Source organism: Felis catus, chromosome D3, assembly GCF_018350175.1.
Source record: "Felis catus isolate Fca126 chromosome D3, F.catus_Fca126_mat1.0, whole genome shotgun sequence".
Taxonomy (NCBI): domain Eukaryota; kingdom Metazoa; phylum Chordata; class Mammalia; order Carnivora; family Felidae; genus Felis; species Felis catus.
Genome location: NC_058379.1, coordinates 83079820 through 83103610, shown reverse-complemented (window position 1 = coordinate 83103610; position 23791 = coordinate 83079820).

The window sequence follows — 23791 nt, the reverse complement described above, 5'->3', positions numbered from 1 at the left end:
ACTGACTTGATAAATCTAGGTCTATAGTAAATCTTAAAATTAGGTTATCACAGGTTCTCTAATCGTGTTCTTCTTTTTACAACTTATTTTAGCTGTTCTAGATCCTTCTAGTTTCCATTTAAATTTCTGCATTGACTAGGAATGATTTGGATGTAGAGTTATAATTAAACAGTATGGACTTTTTCAATCTATGCACATGGCTTGTTGCTCCAATTACGTAAATCTCCGATTTCTTTTATCAGCATTTTGTAGTTTCAAGTCCATAGATCCTGCACATATTTTATAGAATGTTTGGCGCTTTGTAGATGATACTACTTTTTAACTTCAAATTCAAATGATTCATTTTGAGTCTATGGAAATACAACTATTTCTATATATTGTCCACCAGTTTGAGAACATGTCAAAGCCAAATAGTTCTAGGAGTTTTTGGTCATTTCTTTGTCTTTTCTAAGTAGGCAAGAATGTTTTCTGTAAATAGAGAAATTGTATTTTTTTCCAAATTGTATAGTTTTTTTCCCTTTGATATTTACACTGGATATGATACATAAAATGTTGAACAGGAATGGTGAGAAATGTATCATTTTCTTGCTCCTGTTTTAAAGGAGACAATATTCAGTCTTTCACAGTTGTCACAGCTATGACACTAATAGCAATATTTTTGTAGATGCCTTCGCACAGATTGAGGAAGTTCAATTCTATTATTTGATTATGGATAGTTTTTAATCAGTAATGGACATGAGCTTTAGTTACTGTGTTTTCTGCAGCAATTCAAATGATTGTATGATCTCTGAACCCATGGTCAAGAGGGTTATTTTAGTTGAGTTTACTTTTCTTGTAATGTATTTTCTGGTTTTGTTGTTTGGTTCAAGCTAGCCTCATGAAATGAGTTGGAACTTGTTTCTTTTAAATTTTCTGGTATGGATTTTAAAAATCAATCTTATCTTTTCTTTACACATTTGATGTAATTCACCTATGAAATCATCAGGGCCTGAAGTTTTCCGTGAAAAAATAATTTTTAACTAAAATTTCAATTTTCTTAACAGATTATAAAACTATTTAGATATTGCATTTCTTTTTTGTCTTTCAAAAATATTGCATTTCATTTAACTTTTTCAATTCTTGGACTATTTACTTATAGTGTTCTCTTACCACCATTTAAATATTCATGTTAACTGCAGTGATATTCCCTCTTTCCTTCTCAAAATTGAAAGTAGTTTCTTCTCTCTTTTGTTTTCTTTGTTTGAGTAGAATTTAATCATATTTTTAAAGTTTTCAAAGAATAAGCTTTTACTGTCACTAATTTTCAATATTTTTCTCTATTTTTAATTTAATTTATTTATTGATTTATTTTATTGCTAATATTATATCTTCTGCTTAGTTTGGATTTTATTTCCTTTTCCCCCCTTTTTCGTAAGTTGAAGTCATAGTCTTGATTTGTATTTTATTTGTATTTATTTCAATATATTTTAAATTTCCTTTTGGGCTACTACTTTGATGTGTGATTTAGAAGTATTTAGTTTTTAAATAATTGGGAAATTTTAAATAGCTTTTTATTGGTGATATTTAATTTCATTATATTCCTAGACTATGCTTTGTATATTATCATTTTTAAAAATTTTAATGTTTTATGGGCTAAAATATGGTCTATCTTTGTGAATGCCTTGTGTATAGTGGAAAAATATCTATTCTTCTGTTGCTGGGTTAGGTCATTGAAAAATGTAATTTAAATCAAGTAGGTGAATAAGTGTTGTAAATTGTTTATTCTGCCTATTACTGAAAGAGGAGTATTGAAGTCCTCCAAGATAATTGTGGGTTTGCATATTTCCTTGTTTCATGTATTTTTTAAAAATGTTTATTTATTTTGAGAGACAGAGAGAGAGCGTGAGCATGCAGGGGAGGGGCAGAGAGAGAGAGAGGGAGAGAGACAATCCCAAGCAGGCTCCATGCTGTCAGCACAAGTTCCTGATGCAGGGCTTGATCCGGTGAACCATGAGATCATGACCTGAGCTGAAATCAAGGGTCAGAAGCTTAACCAACTGAGCCACCCAAGTGCTCCTCTTTGCTTCATGTATTTTTTAGGTACTATTAGTTGTATACACATTTAGGTTTCTTCTAACTTCTTGACGAATCTATTCCTTTAATCATTATATGATAACATTTTTTATACTTGGCAATATTCTTTTCTCTGAAATATCCTTTTTCCTAGTTTCAGTATAGCTAGTTAGCATTCTCTTGGTAAATGTTAACATAATATACCTTTCTCCATTTTTTTTTACCTTTATACTATAAATTTCTTCATATTTGAAATGGGTTTCTTGAAGTCAACATATAGTTGGGTCTGGCTTGTTTTAATCTAATTTAATAATCTCTATCCTTTAACAATGTATACAGACTTTTACAATTAAGGTAATGATTGATATGTAATTAAAATCTATCATCTTGACATAATATTTTATTCCATTTTTCTTTTTTATCATTTTTTATGCCTAATTTGGGATTCTTTTTTTATGTTTGACATTGTCTTTGCAACATACATCTTAAGCGGTGACTACCTTCAAATGGTATTTCACTTCTCACAAAAAGTGAGGACTTTAAAGTGCAAGGACTTTAAAATTAGATACTCCAAATCTTCCTCCCATCTTTTGGGCTATTGTGTCATATTTTTTAACTTTACATTTGCTATGAACACACAATATATTTCTGCTCTTTATACCTAAGTTACTTATCTTTTAGATTAGACCTAAGGGAAAACATTAATTTTGTATTTATCTTCATTCATCAATTTTTCAGAAATCTTCATTTATTTGTATGTATTAACGTTTTTCACTTATCACGTCCCCACTACTTGAAGAACTTCCTTTAATATTTCTTGTGCACAGATCTAATTGCAATGAAGTCTGTCTTTATTAAAGGAAGTATTTATTTCTTCTTTTTAACTTCCATTTATGCTTTGAATAAAATTGTGGGTTAACAGGTTTTCTTCTTTTTACCTCTCTAAAGAGGACTGTTTTCTGTTTTTATTATTTTGTTTTTGCATAGTTTGTGATGATGTCAGCTGCATTTCTTATATCTCTTCCTCTGTCTTTTTGTGCCTTCAAGTTTTTTCTTTGTCTTTGATGTTTAGCTGTTTGAATATGTTCTGCTTATGTGGGGGTGGGTGGGGCAGGGATTTATCTGTTTATGTGTTCATCCTCTTCATTCTCTCTGAGTTTGGGGGCTCTATCATTTGGTATCTGTCATTAATTTTGGAATTAATTTGGTACCTGCCTGTTTTGGGGGGGGGGGTATTTCCCATTCCTTCCCTCCCTTTTCTTTTCACGATCCTGTTATACCACTTACACTATACCCACTCTACCACTGTTTTACTATTTGTTACACCACTTAATAATGTTCCAAATCTCTTGAATCATTTTCTCAATTCTTTTACCTCCTTTGTGTAATATTTTTTTTTACCCTCCTATTACATTCACTTATTCTTTCCTTAGTCCACTGATTACCTTGCTAAACACATTTTTAAATAATTGCTTAATTTCATTTCAAGCATCTTCATTTAATTTTTTTCTTGTAGTTTACATTCTAGAATTATCCATCTAACTTTGCATATTGTCTACTTTTCCTTTGTTTTTTCTTTAGGTTTGTTAATAAGAGAGAGAGAGAGAGAGAGTGCACACACACACACACACACACACACACATACACACACACACAAGTGGGGTAGGAGCAGAGAGAAGAGAGAGAATCCTAAGCGCTTCCAGCGCTGAACCCACAGGACGTTTGAACTAACCGCAAGATCATGACCTGAGGCTTGAGTCAGACACTTAACCTACTGAGCCACCCAGGTGCCCCAACATATTTTCTACTTTTTAAAACAGAACCTTTACCATATTAATCATAGTTATGTTAAATTTTCTGTCTGATTCTTCTAACAAGTGTCTCATATCTGAATCTGGTTCTTGGAATTATTGTGTCTTTACCATATGTGGCTGTTTCTTTATTTTATGGCTGGTATTTTTTGTTGAATGCTGAATATCTTCATAAGACATGCTGGACATGTCCTTCTTAGGATGGCCTGGAAATTGGCATGTTTTCCCTCTATTAGAACTTTCCGCCTGCGCCTGGGTGGCTCACTCGATTAATTGGCTGACTCTACCTCAGGTCATGATCTCACGGTTTGTGGGTTCGAGCCCCGCGACGGGCTCTGTGCTGACAGCTCAGAGCCTGGAACCTGCTTCAGATTCCGTGTCTCCCTCTCTGCTCCTGCCCTGCTCTCATGCTTGCTCATCTGAGTCATTGAGTTAAAATAGTTAAGTGTTGTTCTTTGTCGAAGAACAGGTATTGGGGCGCTTGGGTGGCTCATTTGGTTAGGAGTCTGCCTTTGCCTCAGGTCATGATCTTGCAGTTAGTGAGTTCGAACCCCACGTCGGGCTCTGTGCTGACCGCTCAGAGCCCAGAGCCTGCTTGGCATTCTGTGTCTCCCTCTCTTTCTGCCACTCCCCTGCTAACACTCTGTCTCTCTCTCTCAAAAATAAATAAAACATTAAAAAATTAAGAATGGGTATTGTTATAATTCTTCTTGGTGCACTACGTGCTTCCTATTGCCGTTACCTTTAATATTATGTTTATCTTGAGATCTCTTTTGCCTGAGTTTTTCTCAATGTCTGTCCTCTTCAGGTCTTCTCCTGGTGGTGCACCTCAGAGAGGGTCTGTCTCTATGTTCTTCATCTTCCCTTAGGAGGAAACTGTAATTTGCCATATGACATGTTTTATCCTGATGGGGAGGGACAGGATGGGGCAAGTTCTAGATTATTCTGATTAAGCCTCCTTCATAGGTGGTCACTGAGCTTCTGGATGGTTGGAGTGTTGCCTTCTCAGTGTCTTAGCCCAACTCCAAGTGTATGTTTTTGTGCCACTTGTATTCCTGTTCTCCTTCATGAAAGATGGTTTTTCTTTTATTTTTTTTCCAGTTGAAATGGGTTTTGGCCAGTTCCTTAGGTGCAACTCTAGTTTGTTGCCTTGTCTCCAGGAGCATGTACTTTTTTCTACATGCGGGCTCCAGGGAGAAGGATCTAGAGAACAGGTTCCATTTCTCACTGTGGCTGCTTTTCCGCCACCCCAGCCCTGTTGCATGAAAAATGTTTCCTCAGGATTCTTATCAATGACTTTTGTGAGCACCTGCTGACATTTGTAGAAAGAAGCCTATGAATCAGCATAAACCTCCCTAGTATTTTCTGTCACTAAGGGTTCTTTATTCTCTGGCTAGCAAACACTTTATCCTTTACAACTCCATTGAAAATGTTAGATAAACTTTCTGGCAGCATTTGGCATAGCCAGGCAAGCAAATCTCCTGTCCTCATCTGTCCTTAGTTGGTGCCGTCTGATCCCAGGTGTGTGATGAGTTCGGGAAAAACTGTCAATATGAAGACTGTGTGGCTGTAGTTTTTCTCGTTGAAAGGATGAGAGTGATACTTTTTCCAGCTTTCTAGAACCCTTGCCAAAGCCAGAAGTCGACCTGGAAGCATATTAAAATTTGGTCACGTTGAAATGGGAAAGTTGCCATGTAGACTAACCAGCTGTCCCTCTATTTTTTTTATGATACCCCCTAAACATTCACTTAAGAATTAACAAAGAAAACCATAATTTTAAAATACTTTATTTCACTTACCCGTCGTGTGAAGACAATGCTTACAAAGTATTCAGCGTTCCCTAAATGGGTACACAGTAACATGTCAATTCAAAGCCACATGCATTGTATGTTTGTATAGCTAAGCCATGCAAATATGATGACTATTTCACAGCCCCAGTTTCAAAGAATGCCTGTCTATAGGGAGACCATCACAGGAGCAGGGGAGTGTAATACAGATATTACATACTATCATAATCCAATGTAAAAACTACGCAGGGAATTGTGAGCAAGGGGAACTAATACCAGTATTAGATATTTAATTCCATAGCACTGCTGGAGGCTAGTCTAATTGGAGTCTGATCTAAATTGCAAGTTCAATTGTGATGAGGCTTATCCCAGAATAGGTTACAGGACAGAATTTAATTTTATCCTGACATGGATTGGGATAATACTGTTGCCCTCCTTCTCCGGCTCCATCACGGACTCCCTTCCTAAGATGAGTTCAGAAAGGAACTGCCAGAAAGGTTCAGGGCGGGGGGGGGGGGGTGGGAAACAAAGAGGAAATGGCATCCTAGAAGCCAAGCAAGGAACATGTTTTGAGAAACGGTCAGTCCCATGTCATAAGTAACTATTTGGTTCTAGAGCGAATTTTACACTATGGTTATATTCTCATGACTTTGAATAGAAAGCTTACCTGTTTTCCACTCTTCTGTGAAGTCAGAATCAGCACCTGTCTTTCTGTACTTTTCCAGAGCTGGCAATCCCCTGACATGAAATGCAGAATACTAACCACTTGATTATTCCAGCATGAACAGACGAGGACACTTACGTATTTCTATAGACTGACTGTTTTTATTCGCTCATCAACACATTGTTTTCTTTCATTCACAAAAGTTTGTAACAAAGGGACATGTTAAAAAATTTGAGTCTATAAAACCTTTATAGATCAAGATACTTCCTTTCAGAAATGCAACATTAACATAAAAATTCACTTTTCATGCATCTTTCTGTCAGGATAGAAACGCAAAGGCCAATTCTAGCTCTCAAAGGATAGTGAGGCCCAGCCGTCTTTGAAGACCTCCCATATAAAAATCAATGTATGGATCGCTCATCATTTCCTCTTCCCTGAGAAATACAATGCGGAGACTTATTTTTTAATCTATTTCTGAACATATTGTGAAAGAAGGAAAAGGATGGAAGTCTCAGAAAGAAGAGGAAATTATTTAAAACTTTTGGTGTGGTATGTGTTTTCGAAGTAAAGAAAATACACAGATGTGTCTCTACTGGAAATGCTAAGCAAAGAGTAGCTAAAATTTTTGTTAAAACATCAGAAGTAGGAATAATCACACTAACACGTTTATTGCTGAATTTATGAGATAGAAGTAAGATAAATTTTAAAATAATATGCCATCTTATCATATAAGCAACAAACATGCAGTCCTTAATTCATAGGATTATTTTTAGAAAATGCCAAAGAGCATGGAAAAGTTACCCATAATTCCTATGCAGAGAAAAATATAATTAATGTGATATGTTACTGTTGTTGTTTTTTCCAGGTATGTGTCTGTATCTAAGTATGGTATGCATACTCATCTACAACACACTTTTATTTTTAATAGTTGTACCATTACATAAAATTATTTTTTCATTTGGTATTGTACCATGTTGCATGTGTGTATGCATATAATTTAACATCCACATTTAATTGGTATTTTATTGAGTCTACCATTTTGTATCAGCTTTCACTTGGCTATATGCCAACATTTTCCAAATTATGGAATCATAAAAGCTATCTTTAAACATATTTTTTAAGTTTTATTTATTTATTTTCAGAGAGACAGCACAAGTTGGGGAGGGGCAGAGAGAGGGGAAGAGAGAACCCCAAGCAGGCTCCACATGGCCAGCAGGGAGCCCAGTGTGGGGCTCGAACTCACAAACTGTGAGATCATGACCTGAGCCCAAACCAAGAGTTGGACACTTAACCGACTCAGCCACCCAGGGGCTCCCATAAATGCTATTTTTAAATGAATGTTTACCATTACATTGTATTATACTGTGTGAATATACTAATCTCATATAATCATTTCCATATTGATAGCCATGTACTTTATTTTCCAAGTTATATAATTCTTAAGGTGTTGCAATGAAAATGTATGTACTTCTCCATAGGTGTATATAGTTTTTGTCTATAGAATGAATTGCTAGAAATTCAAAAGTAATATACAAAATAATGGATATGTATAAGGTTCTTGATACAGATTATAGATGTTCTTTCCAGAAACATAATAGTAATTTACACTTTCACATAAAGTATTTGAAAGTGACCATCAGATTTTCATTTTAGTGAAGATTTGTTGGCTTACTTTAAAATCAAATAATCCTCAGGAGAAAGAATTGTATGCATCTTTTTTTTTTAATAATCTTACCCAAATTATCTGTCTTGAACTCTGTGACAACAAAGATCACACAGATGTATGGCCAGCAGATAAATTATAATGGTACTAACATGGACATGAATATAATCAATGCAAAGTCTAGTACATCCAAGTCAACTACAGATCCAGATTAAGAAAATGAAAATTAATGCATTTTATTTTCATGATTCGCTTATTTTATATCAAGAAAACTCAGAAAAATCCATTGAGAAATAAGACAGAGGCAGTCACAGGAAAGATGGAAATTAAAATTCTAGAGTGACACCCAGAGATCATTTTCATTGCTCAAATGCAAGGCAAAAATTAGGTTGATGGATTTAGGTGTTCCTTAGGCCTGTATTTGCTGAACACCTGTTGGTGTTATAGGTGTTATAGGTGTTATATCATGTTATAGGCCCGGGTAATTTTTTTTTAATTTTTATTTATTTGTGAGAGAGAGACAGAGCATGAGCAGGGGAGGGGCAGAGAGAGAGGGAGACACAGAATCCAAACCAGGCTCCAGGTTCTGAGCCATCAGCACAGAGCCTGACACGGGGCTCCAACCCACAAGCTGTGAGATCATGACCCGAGCTGAAGATAAACGCTCAACTGACTGAGCCACCCATGTGCTCCAAGACAGTTCTTAAGCCACAATCTAATGGAGAAGAAAGATAATAGGCCAAAAATGCACATATGTTGCATAATAATAATGACGATGTACACTATCAAGAACAAATCCAACAAGCACAGTTTGTTATATGAATGTACAATAGGATAATCTTGACATGAGAAGTTAGGGAGGTGAAATTTCCACAGAGGACGAAAAGGGGCATTCGAGTAGGCACAGAGGAGGGCCAAGAACTTCTCAAGCACTAGAAAGAGGATGTGTAAGGATTTGAAGCAGAGAGAAAATGTGGAACACTGAAATCATGTCCTTGTAAATAGGCAGTGAGTTAGGCGTATAGGCGTGAAGGTTGTAAATTAAGAGTTAGAAGTCAATAGTAGAAGGCCATGTTGGAAAATTTAGAATCAATCTTAAAAAAGAAAAATGCCCATTTACAAAGGTATTCAGAAAAATATTAAAGACACAATTAAATAATATGATTGAAATTCCACAGAAAGAGTGCAGAACTATGAAAGAAATCTCTTAAAAATATAAAGTGTGTGTGTGTGTGTGTGTGTGTCTGTAATCACTATAAATAGAACTTTGAGAAGTGGAAAGGATATTTTTGAAACCCTTATAGTCTTCACATTTGCAGCTAATAAAACACAAATTTCCTTCATGAAATTCAAAGTGGTATGAATAAGCAACAGGTTTACCCATCTAACTGATCTAAACTGCTATGAGATTTGATATTATATTTCTCACACATAAATGTTTTCTGATCACTCAGTATCCAATTTCTAAAATTTCTTAGTGGGGGCACCTGGGTGGCTCAGTCGACTAAGTATTAGACTCTTGATTTCAACTCAGCTCATGACTTCTTGATTTCTGTGCTGACCTTGCAGAGCCTGCTTGGGATTCTTTCTCTCCCTCTCTCTCTGCCAGTATCCTACTTGTGCGCGCGCTCGCTCTCTCTCTCTCTCTCTCTCTCTCTCTCTCTCAAAATAAATGAATACACTTAAAAATTTCTTAGTTTTACCTTCCTTAAGTAACAGTGGTAGGGAAATTCCTCCAAATAAACAACGCTCGTATCATCTTAAAAGAATATTGTAGGTAAGAAAATCCATAGAGGAAGAGGGAGGCTCTTGCCGATGCAGACATTAATGTCACCATCACCCAGTTACTTTTTTTTGTGATTAAATTTTGCCCCAGTGAAGTTACTAATTCTTTGTATTCTGCTGAAAGGCCTAATTATCACCCTAACTGCTAAACTTTAAAATAGTATCTACTTGACTATTTAAATATTTAATTTATTGTGATATATATTCAAAAAGGTGTAACTAGTACGTAACAATTAGGACTTCCGTCTCCAGTTTGGTTGTAGAAATTTATGACAAAACGTGAACAGTTAACAGAATCAGATAAATTTAAAATCTGATTTTTAAAAAGATATCAGAGAACTGTGGTTGAGAAAAGGACTTAAAGGAAAGAAAATCTAGAGCGGTGCATTCCTTTCTAGTTGGTCAGGAGCTAGGAGGCCACTGTCCTCCCTGGGAGCACTTGAGCCAAGCAGTAGCTGGCCTTGGAGCCCTCCATAGTTGGAGGGACTCTCGAAGAGGACAAAGAACTAAAAAGACAGAAGAGTTATTTTTCTTTCTATTCACTGTGCTCCCCAAGTTTTCGACTTGTTGGCCTTCCTCATCTGGGGGAAAAAAATCTCAACTTTTAGCTGTTCCCATGTTATCTTTCCCCTAATTTCTATGTTGCCTTCTGAATTCCCGATTAGAGAGTTAGATAATTTTTCTTGACCTTTATTTCAAGAAAGCCCTTTCATATATTTTTTTTTTCTTTTTCTCACCTTCTGCCATACATTAATCACTGCTCTAAGGATGGGGACCACCTAATGAGTACTTGTTTTTGTTCTAGAGGTAGCCACTTCGCACAAACTCTGGTCTCCCTGGCATTGTACAGGTGCCTTGGGTACGCTGTCCTGTGATATCCCAGTATGGTGGTATCTCTGTTTTAAAGCCTGTGGCTGTCACTTTATCTATGGTGACCCCCTGGTGGTCTCCCCTGGACCTGCACAGTTTAGCGCTGAAGGATTTGGCGATTTATATTCAGAATTGAGCACTCTCATTTTCTGTAGCTCCCCATCCCCTCTGAGGCTCTCCCAGCCAAATTTCCAAGTATTGTGTCTGCCTCAATATTTGTCATCTGACACCCAAGGGAGTAAGTCTTCCATTTTCTGCTGTTTAAGCTGCATGTAAGCTGATGAATGCATTCAAAAAGAAACAAACCAGAGAGCCTTACTCTGTTCTGTCCTTCAAGGATAGAATCTTGTGTTTCCATCTGCTTTACCCTGTGTCCCAGGGGTCTCCCCTGATCACACAACAATGTAGCAGTCAGCTAGGGTTTGCCGGGAGTTTATATTGAAATTAGTATCCCATCCTTTCTTCAGCTAACTTGCTTGAGGCTGTATCCAGCACCTAGAACGGATACCTAGTGACCTATACTAGGCCCTTACTAAATATTTGTTGACTGACTGGCTGGTCTCTGTTGATACAGTGCAAAAGTCTAAGTCTAAAACCAGTGCTCTCATTTAGGTATTTGTGATATTTTATGGAATTTGAAAATGCTTTAGTGGATATACTAGAAAAAGAGTTTTTTCAACAGACCGGAAGTAAGTAATCTACTTCACAATCCACTGGCATCATTCGATTAGGAGATCATTAATAAAATGAGGCAAATTACACGGTTAAGAGTTACCCTTCATAAACGCCATCGTAGATGAGTTTAACGAATATGTTACCCATGCAGAAAACAAAGACACTTTTCAAAAACGACTAAGAAATGGGTTGGTCTGCCGTGTAGACACATAACAATATCAACTTCTCATCTATTGTTCTATATCCAACTCTTAGTTATTTAAGAATTACATATGATAAATGATTATTATATGATATTGTATTGGTTTTTTTTTTGTTAATATCACCCAATAATTCTTCTGGTTCAGGGACTCTTCTTGCAACAAAATTATATACAATATTGGGTTAGAGAATTGAATAACCATATAGGTCAGTGAGAGAACAAAGCAAAATAATATTGCACATTTAGTATGCATTTACAAAACAATAATTAGGGAGTGATTACTTTTGAATCACAGATTTATTACATTTCACAAGAGTTAATTTCATGCTTCTTCTAATATTTTATTTAAATGCTTGGTATAACATTATAATTGATTCACAGTGTATGAAGGGCAGAACAAATTGGAATTAAAATATAGTCACTATTAATTATCCAAGTGAAGGTGAAACAACTTTAAAAACTTATTGGAAATTAAAGTTATGATTTTGCTTATAAACACTAAATTCTTATTCAGGAACATGAAAAGCTAAGAAAAATTTAATATGTATATAGAACATTTTATCTTATATACATATTATGTGTATGTATATGTTATGTATAAATATTTTTTTTCTATGAGACAAGTTCAAATTCAGCTATTCAAAATGTTAAGAGACCCCAGGTAAAATCAATTAATTTTCCTCAGTAATACTGTTTAGATTTTCCAAATCATTTGTTCCCGAATTCTTGATCATTTGTTCAATTCAAATGGCAACAACCGATGACTAAATATGATGCTAAACCTTCTGATTGTAAAATTTATCATCTCTTTGACCCATTAAAAGCAATTTAATTTTTCCTGCCTCTCAGGTTCTCATTAACAGGGACAAATGTCCGTCTCCCTGTCCATCCCTGAGAATCACTTACACTCACCTTTATAAAGTACCCAAAGCAGGTTCAGGCCATAGTGAGCACTGAGACATAAATATTTTATTTACGGCTCACAAGGTTATACACATGTTAAATCTCAGAAGTTAGAAACCCGAAAGTTGAAACGCTAAAGGGTTAAACCTAAGTCAGTTGGCAAAGCCTTTTACTGAAAACACAGGTGGCAGAGGAGTAATTAACATCAACAACTTGTGTTGCTCCAGATTGCAAAACTGAAAGATGACTTCCATGCGCGTTGGTATGAAAATAGCTTGGTTTACAACACGGTGAACTACAAGAAAGCAAAATCTGGCTCAGGGGATAACTCCTAAATAACTCATTTAAAATTCAAATGATGAAACATCCAAACCAACATCAGTGCTTGGTGTGGCCATCAATAAATGTGGTAATCTAGACCAGCGGAGCTCTCCACTTCTGGCTCAATCCTCCTGTCCATAAATCCCACAGCAAGCCTCATGAGAAAAGAAGTCAATGTGCAGTGCACTGCCTTTCTTTTCTGTTTCTCAGCCCTTTTCACAACCATTCATCCTTCTTCTGCATCTTCTTCTAGAACTATTCAAACTCCTGTGCTTTGACCCCACATCAGCATAGCTCCAGGGCATTCAAGAAACTCGTATATTCCATTTCCTCTCACTCTCTATTGGAATAAAATTGTTCCCCAGGAGACAATTTGATCCCACATATTATCTTCAATTTAATGCTTGAAAAATAAAAGCCCTTTACCTTCACTCTTTTTTTTTCAAGCAACCTATTGCATCTTTTTGAGGTCAAAACTACTAAATGTTGTTGTATTTCATCATTATTATGTGATATAATTTCATTTTCCAAATCTTAAGAACTAGATCAAATCCTATGACAAGAAACACTTCATTGGTATGCTATGATAATTGTTTAAAAAATCACAAATGTTTAATGGGAAATATCTTGAAAATTTCTATATGAAATGCATAATGATGCAAAAGAATAAATTACTGATTAATTCATTTTCATTGGTGCTGTCTGTGGAGTCAACACACATAATAAAAACACCAAGTTTATGTTAATAGGATTTGAGTTTGATAAATAAAAGTTACTAAGCATTTCCTAAAATAAATGCACACTCTGTGAAAATATTAGGAGCATGGAGACCGATTCACTTTTTCCCCAAAACGTCTAATGGGTTCCCTAGAAGGGGACCCTGAGATAGGGATTCAGATAAATGTGATTAATTGAAGAGTGGCAAATTGGCCAGTCCAAATGCATTCATTCAGATCCTTTCCCAAATCTCCTCTCCAGAGTTGAAGTCAATTTCCCTCCCCTTGAATCTGGATAGCCTTGTGAGTGCTCCAGCCAAGTCCAGGTGGTAGAGGCAATGAATGTCACTTCTGTAGCTCACCCTTAAGAAGGATAGAGCCTCTGCCTGGCCCTTCCTCTCGTGACTCATGCCTTCAGAGTGTTGAGATAACATGTGAGAAGTCTGCCTCCTTTGAAGCCACCATGCTGAAGGGATCATGCACAAGGACTACAGAGATGGGTGTCTAAAGAACATCTCTATTCCAGCTGGCAGTCACTGGAGCTTAACCAGCATCTGCAAGAACCAGCCTTCAGGAGATTTTAGCCACCGGGATTACCAATGAATACACAGATGAGAGCTGTTCCCATCAAGCCTACTCAAACTTGGGTTAGTGAACAAAATAAATCTTGTTTTAAAACCACTCAGTTTGAGGGTGCTTGTAACACAACATTGTAACACGAGGGTTACTCTTCTAGTGAAGATGGTGAAAAGGACTGAGGAAACCAGAAATGGCTGAGCCAGAATGAGCTCAGAATGGGCTGAGACTAGGTTTTGTCTTGCTTTAGGCTGATCCCTCACATCAAGTCTGATGACTCTGCAATATAAATTACAATGCAAAGTTGTCACAGTTTAGGGCAAGGAAGCTAGCATAACTTCAAAAAGAGTTAATGACTGCAACACGCGAGGTATGGGAGACCTCTCAGATGAGGTGGCTTCAGCTGGTCAAGGAAAATACTTCGTAGAAGAGGACTCTACAAAGCCATTAGCCGCCATGTTTACAAAAGCCAATGGGCTTGGGTCAATCACCAAAGCATCTATTATCCCAAGAAAGCACAAAATTGAGGCACCTATCAATGAGTCGGCCTGACAGCTTAAGAGCTACCTCATGGAAATAAAATGTCAAAAAGTGACAACATGGTGTAGTGCAAAGTGTAGAGGGTCACGAGGTCGATATTTGAGACTTGGCTTAACGTTAAGGTTGGGTCATTCACACATACTCTCCCTTCTTCATTTATTAAACACTTGCTGACCATGAAAATCCGGCCCAGAATTTCCATTTACGATTCAACTACGTATTTGATATAACTGCTTGAGAAGACGTCAAGTACCTTCAAATTGAAAATGCTCAAAAAGTTACAGAATCCATGATCCTGATGGTAAACTCAGTCTTTCCTGTTCTGTATTTGTAGTTGTACATGTCAGAAATACGTGAGAGGTTCTTGCCACTCCTCCCTCCCCAATTCACCAAGTCTTGTCTTCTGAAGTATCTCTCATGTAATTCTCATTTTTCCTTCTCTACCCCTACATCCTTAATCCCAATTTGTTGTCTCTCATCTGAAGTGCTTGAATAGCTTCTCAAATTCCTTCCTAGATATCCACCTACTTTCGGCTCTGATCTTATTCCCGGCATGCTCAAAGCCTTGAAAAGATGCTCCATTAGTCTTTTGTGCGTAACCATAATCGTCAGCAGGCCCCACAGTGGGCACACCTCTCCAGTGTCTTGCATCTGGTGTCAGCTCCAACCCCCCTTTCTATGAAACCACCATTCATATTTCTTGCATTTTCTCCAGAACCAAAGTCTTTGCCTGGATTTCCCTTTACCCATTTATTCCCTTTTCATCCTTTGAATATTGAGGGATATCGTCAATTTTCTCCTTTTCCTTTCAACATAGACAAGATCGGATCTCCATATTATATCTGGCATCACGTAACACCCCTTCCTAGTAAATACCAAAGTTGCAACTTTAGTTATATGATTATTTGATCAATCTTTGTTATTTCCACCAGGTCAAAATAATAGAGCAGGAACCAAGTTCATATTTGTCTCCTAATGCATCCCCAGCACTTAATACTGTTCCTGGCAAGTGGTAAATAGCCAATAAATATCTGTCAAATGAATCAATCAATAAAAATGGAGTAGTAGTTTCGGACTTCAGAAAATTGTACCCGTGGCTAATACGACTCTTCTTTGAGAAAATTTAGGCCACTTACTTTCACCAAACGGTCATTTCGTGTTCAGAAATCCCTATTAGTTACACATACACTCCCTGCTTTTTCATGTGCAAATGGAGAAAATAAAGTACAAATGCTTTGCTATATAGATTTCTTTCTATTTCAAAAATGTATTCAAATGCTTTAATATCATTAGTTCCGAAAACATTACACGTAATAATTGAAAGTACTTAGTGATGTAAGGAACGATTATCAGGTAATCTGGAAAGACGTAATTACTTTGTGCTGACAGGGCACTTATAATTGCTTGTGGGAGATGAGTACTTGAGTACACATAAAAAAAAATAGAATTACAGAACACTGGTTTAAAAAAAAGAAAAAAGACATGAAGGCTATTTGTTCAATGCCAGAATTAATAACAGCATAATGAGGGAAAAGGAAGAGACAGACAAGAGAACAATAAGGAAAGAGTAGGAAGGAAAGACTAGGGATGGGGCTCCTGGGTGGCTCATTCTGTTAAACATCCAACTTTGGCTCAGGTCACAATCTCCCTGCTCCTGAGTTCGAGCCCTGCGTTGGCTTCTGTGCTGACAGCTTGGAGCCTGGAGCCTGCTTCTGGGTCTGTGTCTCCCTCTCTCTCTCTCTCTCTCTCTGCCCCTCCCCTGCTGTCACTCTGTCTCTTTCAAAAATAAATAAACATTACCATTATTTTTTAAACACTAGGGAAAGAAGAGTAACCAATAAGAAAAAAACCATATTTTTAAAAGGATTACTACACAATCCAGTAACCTTCCACGCAAGGCTAAAAAATTTGGCCTCTTGTCTTACTTCAAGTGAGCTATTCTAAACAGCTCATTAACGTCAGTAATTTGAATAACACTGACCCATCTATCAGATGATGTGTGATTAGACAGCAGGGTTTTACTCTAACGCCTTCATTTTTTTCTAATTTTGGAAGGCAGTGGGAGTGTCTCATGTTTTCATATTGAATGATGATGATACTTGTTTAGATAGGAAATGTGGTGATGTACTCCACAAATGAAAATAAATGACAAGCCAGGATCTTTTGAAAAATAAATCTATTTGAAAATTGAAGGATAAGTCTGCCCTCTTCAACGCATTTCTATATCTCTCTAGTTTGTCGATGCTTGAATCACCGATCACTGATTAATCCAATATGATTTTTGCCTTTAAGTGGGTAGGGGCTTCCTTTTGCTTAACTGGACAGTAGAAAGTGGAGATGTTATAGACTCAAGGTATATCTTCTTTGACGTTCGTCTGAATTTGCTAATTGTTACACATTTATCCCATGTGTTATGAGACTTTTCAGTAAATTGGGACATAGCTGCTAGGAAAGAATGAATTTTAGAAGCTCAATTCTGGCTATAGAGCTGCATTCAAAATAATGGGGTGGGACGAATCTTGTGACAAGTTATGGGCAAATTCCAGTACTTTAAATGTGTTTAAATGTAAAGGTCAAAAATCAAATGAAACCACGTAGTAGCCGGGGTTCCTCAGAGAAGCAGATCCAATAGAATATATTTAGTATGCATATGGGGGAATATCTATCTAAATCTATCTATGGGGAGAATATTCTTTTAAGTGATTGACTCATGATTAGGAAGGCTGGGAAGTCCGCATACTGCAGGGGATCCTGGCGGGCTGGACACCCAGCCTGGAGGGAAGCACAAGCACAATCACAAGGCAATCTGGAGGCTGTCTTCCTCACACTACTTCCTGTTTTCAGCGAAGGCTTTTAACCCAATGGCCAAGTAATCTTTTGACTAAAATGTTTCCTTTAAATGTTAATTCCATCTGAAAAGTGGCTTTACAGGCATACGCAGACTGATGTGTGATCTGGGTTATCATGGCCTACCCACCACAAACTCTACTCCCTAAATTTTCAGGAATAGAAAAACAATATGGAGGTTATATGCCTTTTAAGCACAGCCTAGGAGGAAAGGTGTGGCAAATAAACCAATGAGCAAGTTACCATTTAAACTAAATCCTTTGATGTTTGATGTTCTTGTCAGAGATCCTTGACCACTGTGTGTATGGAACGGGAAATAACATAAAAATGAAAGACGACTGCTTATCAAATAACTTCTGTGTTACAGGTGTCCACCATTGACAGTACCCTTTGTTTTGTTTTTCATGGGTTCTAGGATGGAGTAAGCTGTGAAAGATGAGGAAAATGATCTTAAAATTAAAAAAAAAACAAAAACATATACCACACATACCCATGTTAGCCATGTTTAGCAATTGTTATAGAGGCTTTATAGTTTAGGATTTAAAATTTAACATATGTATAGGAGTAGCTGAAGTCTCATTTCAAGCTCTATCCTTTCCAGAACTGTCCTGCTACAGTGACTCATCATCATGTTTGGTTGGATACTTTTCGGTCTATTTCCTGTGCTTTATTTCCTGCCTGTTCTTAAGTAATACCTTATTTTGATGTATAAAAATTAGAATATTGCATTACAAATTGTATCTACAGTTGCATAATAACTGAGGAGTCTTGGCATTATAAAAGATACATTAAAAAGGTACCAGTCTCGCAATTAAAACAAATAGGTTAGCTTTCACAATTTCTCTTACATAATCTTTTGTTATATGTGGAGTTCATAGATTATATTGCTATCACCCGTAGAGAAATAATACACCAGGCTATTCATTAGTATTATAAACAAAAAAATAAATATGAATATTTCATTGTTTTAGAAATGATAGAAAAACACACATTGATCCTTATGGTGAAATTGTTAAATTATGGATAAGTAGACTCTCGCTCCAACAAAAAGTATTACAAGTTTCCTCATATTTTAAAAGTTTATTTTAAATGATAAGTACCAGATCTATAGACAGAAAGAAAGCAAAAATAAGAATGGCTAGTAGATAAATGGATAAAATATGTGAATGCAAATAGGACAAATAAAAATGTAAATAATTATAATGCTGTTCATTCACGTTAAAAATATTTAAAGCACTAATATTTTTACTTGAGAATAATGATTTAAAATTTAGATCTAAGAATTATCTTCTCATTGTAGTATTTCAAATCTGCCTTACCAGATATCAGTTGTTTTAATTTTAATATAATCTTCAAACTCACACAAAATAAAATTATTTTTCAGCTATCATAATTTCTTCTACTTGTAATCTCGACTCATAACGCACCTTCTGGAGATGGCCTGGGAGAGAGTCTTAGAGAGGAATATGCAGTGTTATGGCATAATTTATGATGTATGATGGTGTGACTGGGTACAAGAAGAGATAGTATGCTTTACGCCAGAAAGTCCGGGTTTGATTCCAGCATTCCCATTTCCTGGCTGTGTTTGTTTCATCAATTTAGTCTCTTTATGCTTCAGTTTCTCCAATTATAGTATGGGAATAATAATATTAATACTTGGGTAAAGATGAGACTAAAATTAATAGGTGTGGAATGCTTAAAATAGTACCCAAATAATATATAAATAAATATAATACCCAAATAAGTACCCAAATAATATATAAATAAGAAAGAGTACACAAAGTAAGTTTTATAAAGTGTCAGCTATTAACATTCTTAAAAGTAGCCCTGGTAACAATTCTGGTATTTTTTTTCTTGTAAATTATGTGCACATTCCCAAGGAGGCATTGAAGACCTTCCACAATGTTACCCCACCTTAAACTTTCAGACACGTTTATTATAAATATGACTTTAAATAAACTAGTGTTTGGTAGCATTAGTATATGCTTGAATTGTCACCAAAGCATCAAATTACAGTGTAGAATTCAAAACCTCTACAGGGATTTACTGTCTGGGCTGAAAATCTTTCACAATTACCACCTTATTCATATTTTTGAAAACATGACTAATAATCTAATATTTAATGGAGTCACTAGGTTATTTGGGGAAAAAGGTTAATGAGATAATACACACACACACACACGTTCCCATTGAATCAAATCCACTCAGTGTTTGTGCTTAACTCACATACTTCATGCCTCAGGAAACAAACAGTAAAAACAGGTGCACTTGAACTTCTCCTATCCCTGCGCAATTATTTTCCTTTTCAGTGGCAAGTATGGCAAGGTTTGTTTTTATAGTTTAAACCTCACTCTGCACAGTAGTATGGGACTGTGAAAATGGTCTTGTGATCTGAAACTGTGCAAAATGGTCTTAATGGTCAATGGGACATATATGATTAATCAGTGACCTTTACACGCTTTGTCAAAACATTGACTATTCTATTATAAATGCATAGTGGAATGAAAAAGTAATTTATTTATTTATTTAAAATTTTTTTTTTAATGTTTATTTATTTTTGAGACAGAGAGACAGAGCATGAACGGGGGAGGGGCAGAGAGAGAGGGAGACACAGAATCGGAAGCAGGCTCCAGGCTCTGAGCCATCAGCCCTGAGCCTGACACGGGGCTCGAACTCACGGACCGTGAGATCGTGACCTGAGCCTGATCGTCAGAGGCTTAACCGACTGAGCCACCCAGGCGCCCCTGAAAAAAGTAATTTATACACTGAGGTTTAAATATTGGAATGTTGAAAACCAGAGCATTTTATTCTTTTTAAAATCTTATCAACACTAGGTGAAGAGTTCTTGCTTCCTCCTCCTCATGTAACTGACATTAGGAGAGAACTTTCCTGGGGTCATTTAAATATGTTTACTATTCCATTTGGTGACCCTACTCTAGCTTGTTAGTTTTACATCTTTTGTTCTTTTAGTGATTATACTACAGATTGAAATATGCCATGATGTATTAAAATCTAATATAATTAGTTCTATTGACATTTTTCAGAATAATATTTTATATATAATCTCCAGCATTCAATGCAGTATCACCATTCTTACCAGGAAACAAGGCTACATGGAAGGAAACAGAGCAAACAGCCGACCATGTGACATACCCTTTAATCAGAATGATTAGGCACAGTTTCTAAAATGCATGTGGTTTATATAAACCAATGCAATGATAGAGAATTGCATCACAGAACTGTTTACTATTCAAAATATCAAATGGAAATGCTAAACTTGAATAATGCATTAATTGAAACTTGGAGCTGAATAGATAGATACAATAGCATTTTAAAATAGAAGAGCAAATGCATGAACTGGAAGATCAGCGCCAAGCTGGATTTCTTCTAGCAATGCAAATTTGGCTTACCATTCAAAACTCAAATACTTTAAGTCACCACATTGATAAAATAAATGAAAACATTATGTGCGTTTCAATACTTAAAAAAATACAATTCATCCTCATATCCTTTCTTGGATGAAATCTTAGCAAATTAATAATAAAAAGGAATTTATTCAATATTGTACAAAAAAGACATTTTGGAAAAATATGACAGGATAATTTACTTATGCTTTGCCTTCTATTTGGCAAAAACATTTAGGTTAGTACCCAAGCCTTCTCTCTTTTACCCTCCTTGCCTATAATTGAAGCTTAGTTGGCAAGAGTTGTTCATGTTGCAGTCTTATACACTCCATCTGGTGGCTACCTGAAGGTAGAAACTTGTGCTCCTGTAAAAACACAAGCACACCACTATGCTTATAAATGGATTATTCTGGGGTGCCTGGATGGCTCAGTCAGTTAGGCATCTGACTTCAGCTCAGGTCATGATCTCATGGTTTATAAGTTTGAGCCTTGTGTCGGGCTCTACGCTGACAGCTCAGAACCTGGATCCTGCTTTGGATTCTCTTTCTCCTTCTGTCTCTGCCCCTCCCCGACTTGTGCTCTGTCTCTCCCTGTGGCTCAAAAATAAATAAATGTAAAAAAAAAATTAAGTAGATAATTCTGACGACCTTCATCTTTCCCAATTTCATTTGTTTTATTAATTTGTTTTCATTATTTTTATTAATGTATTGTGGAAAAGATAATTTATCATCATCTCTAAATTCTAACAAATTATATTTATGAACTTGGAGAAGATCATTTTCTTAAGATATAAATGTCAAAATTTTAAAAGTGGACAGCAATTCATTTGACAACATCCAAATTAAAAACTCGTGACATAGGGGCACCTGGGTGGCTCAGTTGGTTAAGCGTCTGACTTTTGACTTTGGCTCAGGTCATAATTTGATGGTTTGTATGGTTCAAGCCCCATATCTGACTCTGTGCTGACAGTGTGGAGCCTGCTTGGGATACTTTTTCTCTCTCTTTTTCTGTCTCTCTCATTCTTTCTCTCTGCCCGTCCCCTGCTTGCTCGCTCGCTCTCTCTCTCTCTCTCTCTCAAAATAAACAAATAAACATTAAAAAAACTTTTGGCACAAAGAAGAAACAAAATTATAAATGCAGCCTATTTTTTTTTGGAGAAAGCATTAATATCTACAAATATTTACAGAGTACCTACAAATCAGTGAGTAAAAATTTAAACAACCAAATGAGAACATTGGCTAAAAACAATAACAAACAATCTACCAAAAGAAAGCAAAGGGAAAACAAATCTCCAAGATAAATTAAATAGGATAAATTAAATAGACACAATAAAATATTATTTCTCACTCTTGCAGAAATTCAAAAGTCTGACTATCAATGATAAGGATGTAGGGGAAGGGCATCCATCCCCTGCTGCTGAACAAATACAATGGATCAGCCACTTGGGAAAACAGTTTGGTGTTATGTAACACACTTGGAGATGCTTAATCCTGTTAAGTGAAAATAGTTTCTCTTTGGGCAAATTGCATAACCTTTTCTTTCCCTTTTCTATTTGTAAAACTGGAATAACACTGGCGTCCATGATAAAAGTATTAGTATAAAATGGGTGGTTGCATCCAAAACGCTTGAAGTATGATATTATTTTTATTAGAAATGAGGGGAAACTAATACATATGCATATGGAGATGTTTACAAATAAGCATTGCAGCATTGGGAAACAGTGAAGTATAATTATCCATTTATAGGGCAGTATTAGAAATGAGCTTATAGTCTCATTCTTGAAATATTCCTAGTTATAATTCAACAAAAAGTACAGAATTAATTAATAAGAACTGTGTAAATGTACCTCAAAAGAGCATTGAGCCTTAAATGGTATGGGTTTCTTTATAGTATGAATTGCCTTTATTGGTAAAAAGGCAGGCCAATTTATGTTCGGTATGACACAGGCAGTGACACTAGAAAAGTAAGATTGATTTTACTGATGCCATTGCAATGGGAAAGCACCCCAGATTGTAAGATTAATGTCTGGCAGGGGTTTTTTGTCATGGACAGATATTTATAGTGAGGAATAGACAAGTTACAGACAGGATGGTTTACAGGTATGGTTATTCTGCAAGTAGGGGAAGTCTTAGCTGAATAGGAAGTATTTTCTATTTCGGGGGAAAAACCATTCTAAATTTAGCTAATAATCACTGGAGAAAGAATGAGAAGTTGTCTGGGGTGGAATAGGTAGATGTAAAAAGGGAGGGTCTGCATTTGCCCTTATCAATATAATTTATGTAAATTTTTTTAAATATTCAAATAATAGCATCGAATGAGTGTATATGTGTTCTGTGTGTATATATGCATGCATACACACATATATGTAAATATATGTCTGCATGTATGCGTATGTATCTATATATATAAATACATACACTGTACTTAGGTTTGCATGTGAGATCAGAAAGGATAGGCTAATATCATAAATTTTAATAGTTTATGATAAGAAATATCTCTAGAGCAAGGGGAAAGGGAGATTTTCCTGCATTAGATATCAGGCTTCAACTTTCATTCTAATATCTGTTTTCTTAAAAATTTCAAAAGAAAGTCTTTATGACAAAATTTTGCATGTGACTCTTTCTGACCATTGAGAGTATGGATGTCACTGCAGTATTTGAAGATACGAAGTAGAATACGTGGAAAGTAACAGAAAGTCAAGAAAAGAAAATACAAAATATGAGAAAAGAATGAGGTAAAGAATGTCAGAATTGCTGAAATGTTACATAAAAGAGGACCAGAATATCTCATTGCTTTGGTGTCATAAAAATCACTGCAATCTTTAGTGAAAGTCAAGGTGACAGAGTGAGCACATCAAGCAATGAGTAGGATGTAAGGAAATGGAGGCACAACAAGGAATATTTGAGGGGGAAAAAGGCATAAAAGAAAGGCAATTAAAAAATGTGTATGTTGGCTTTTATATTATTTTCATGGTA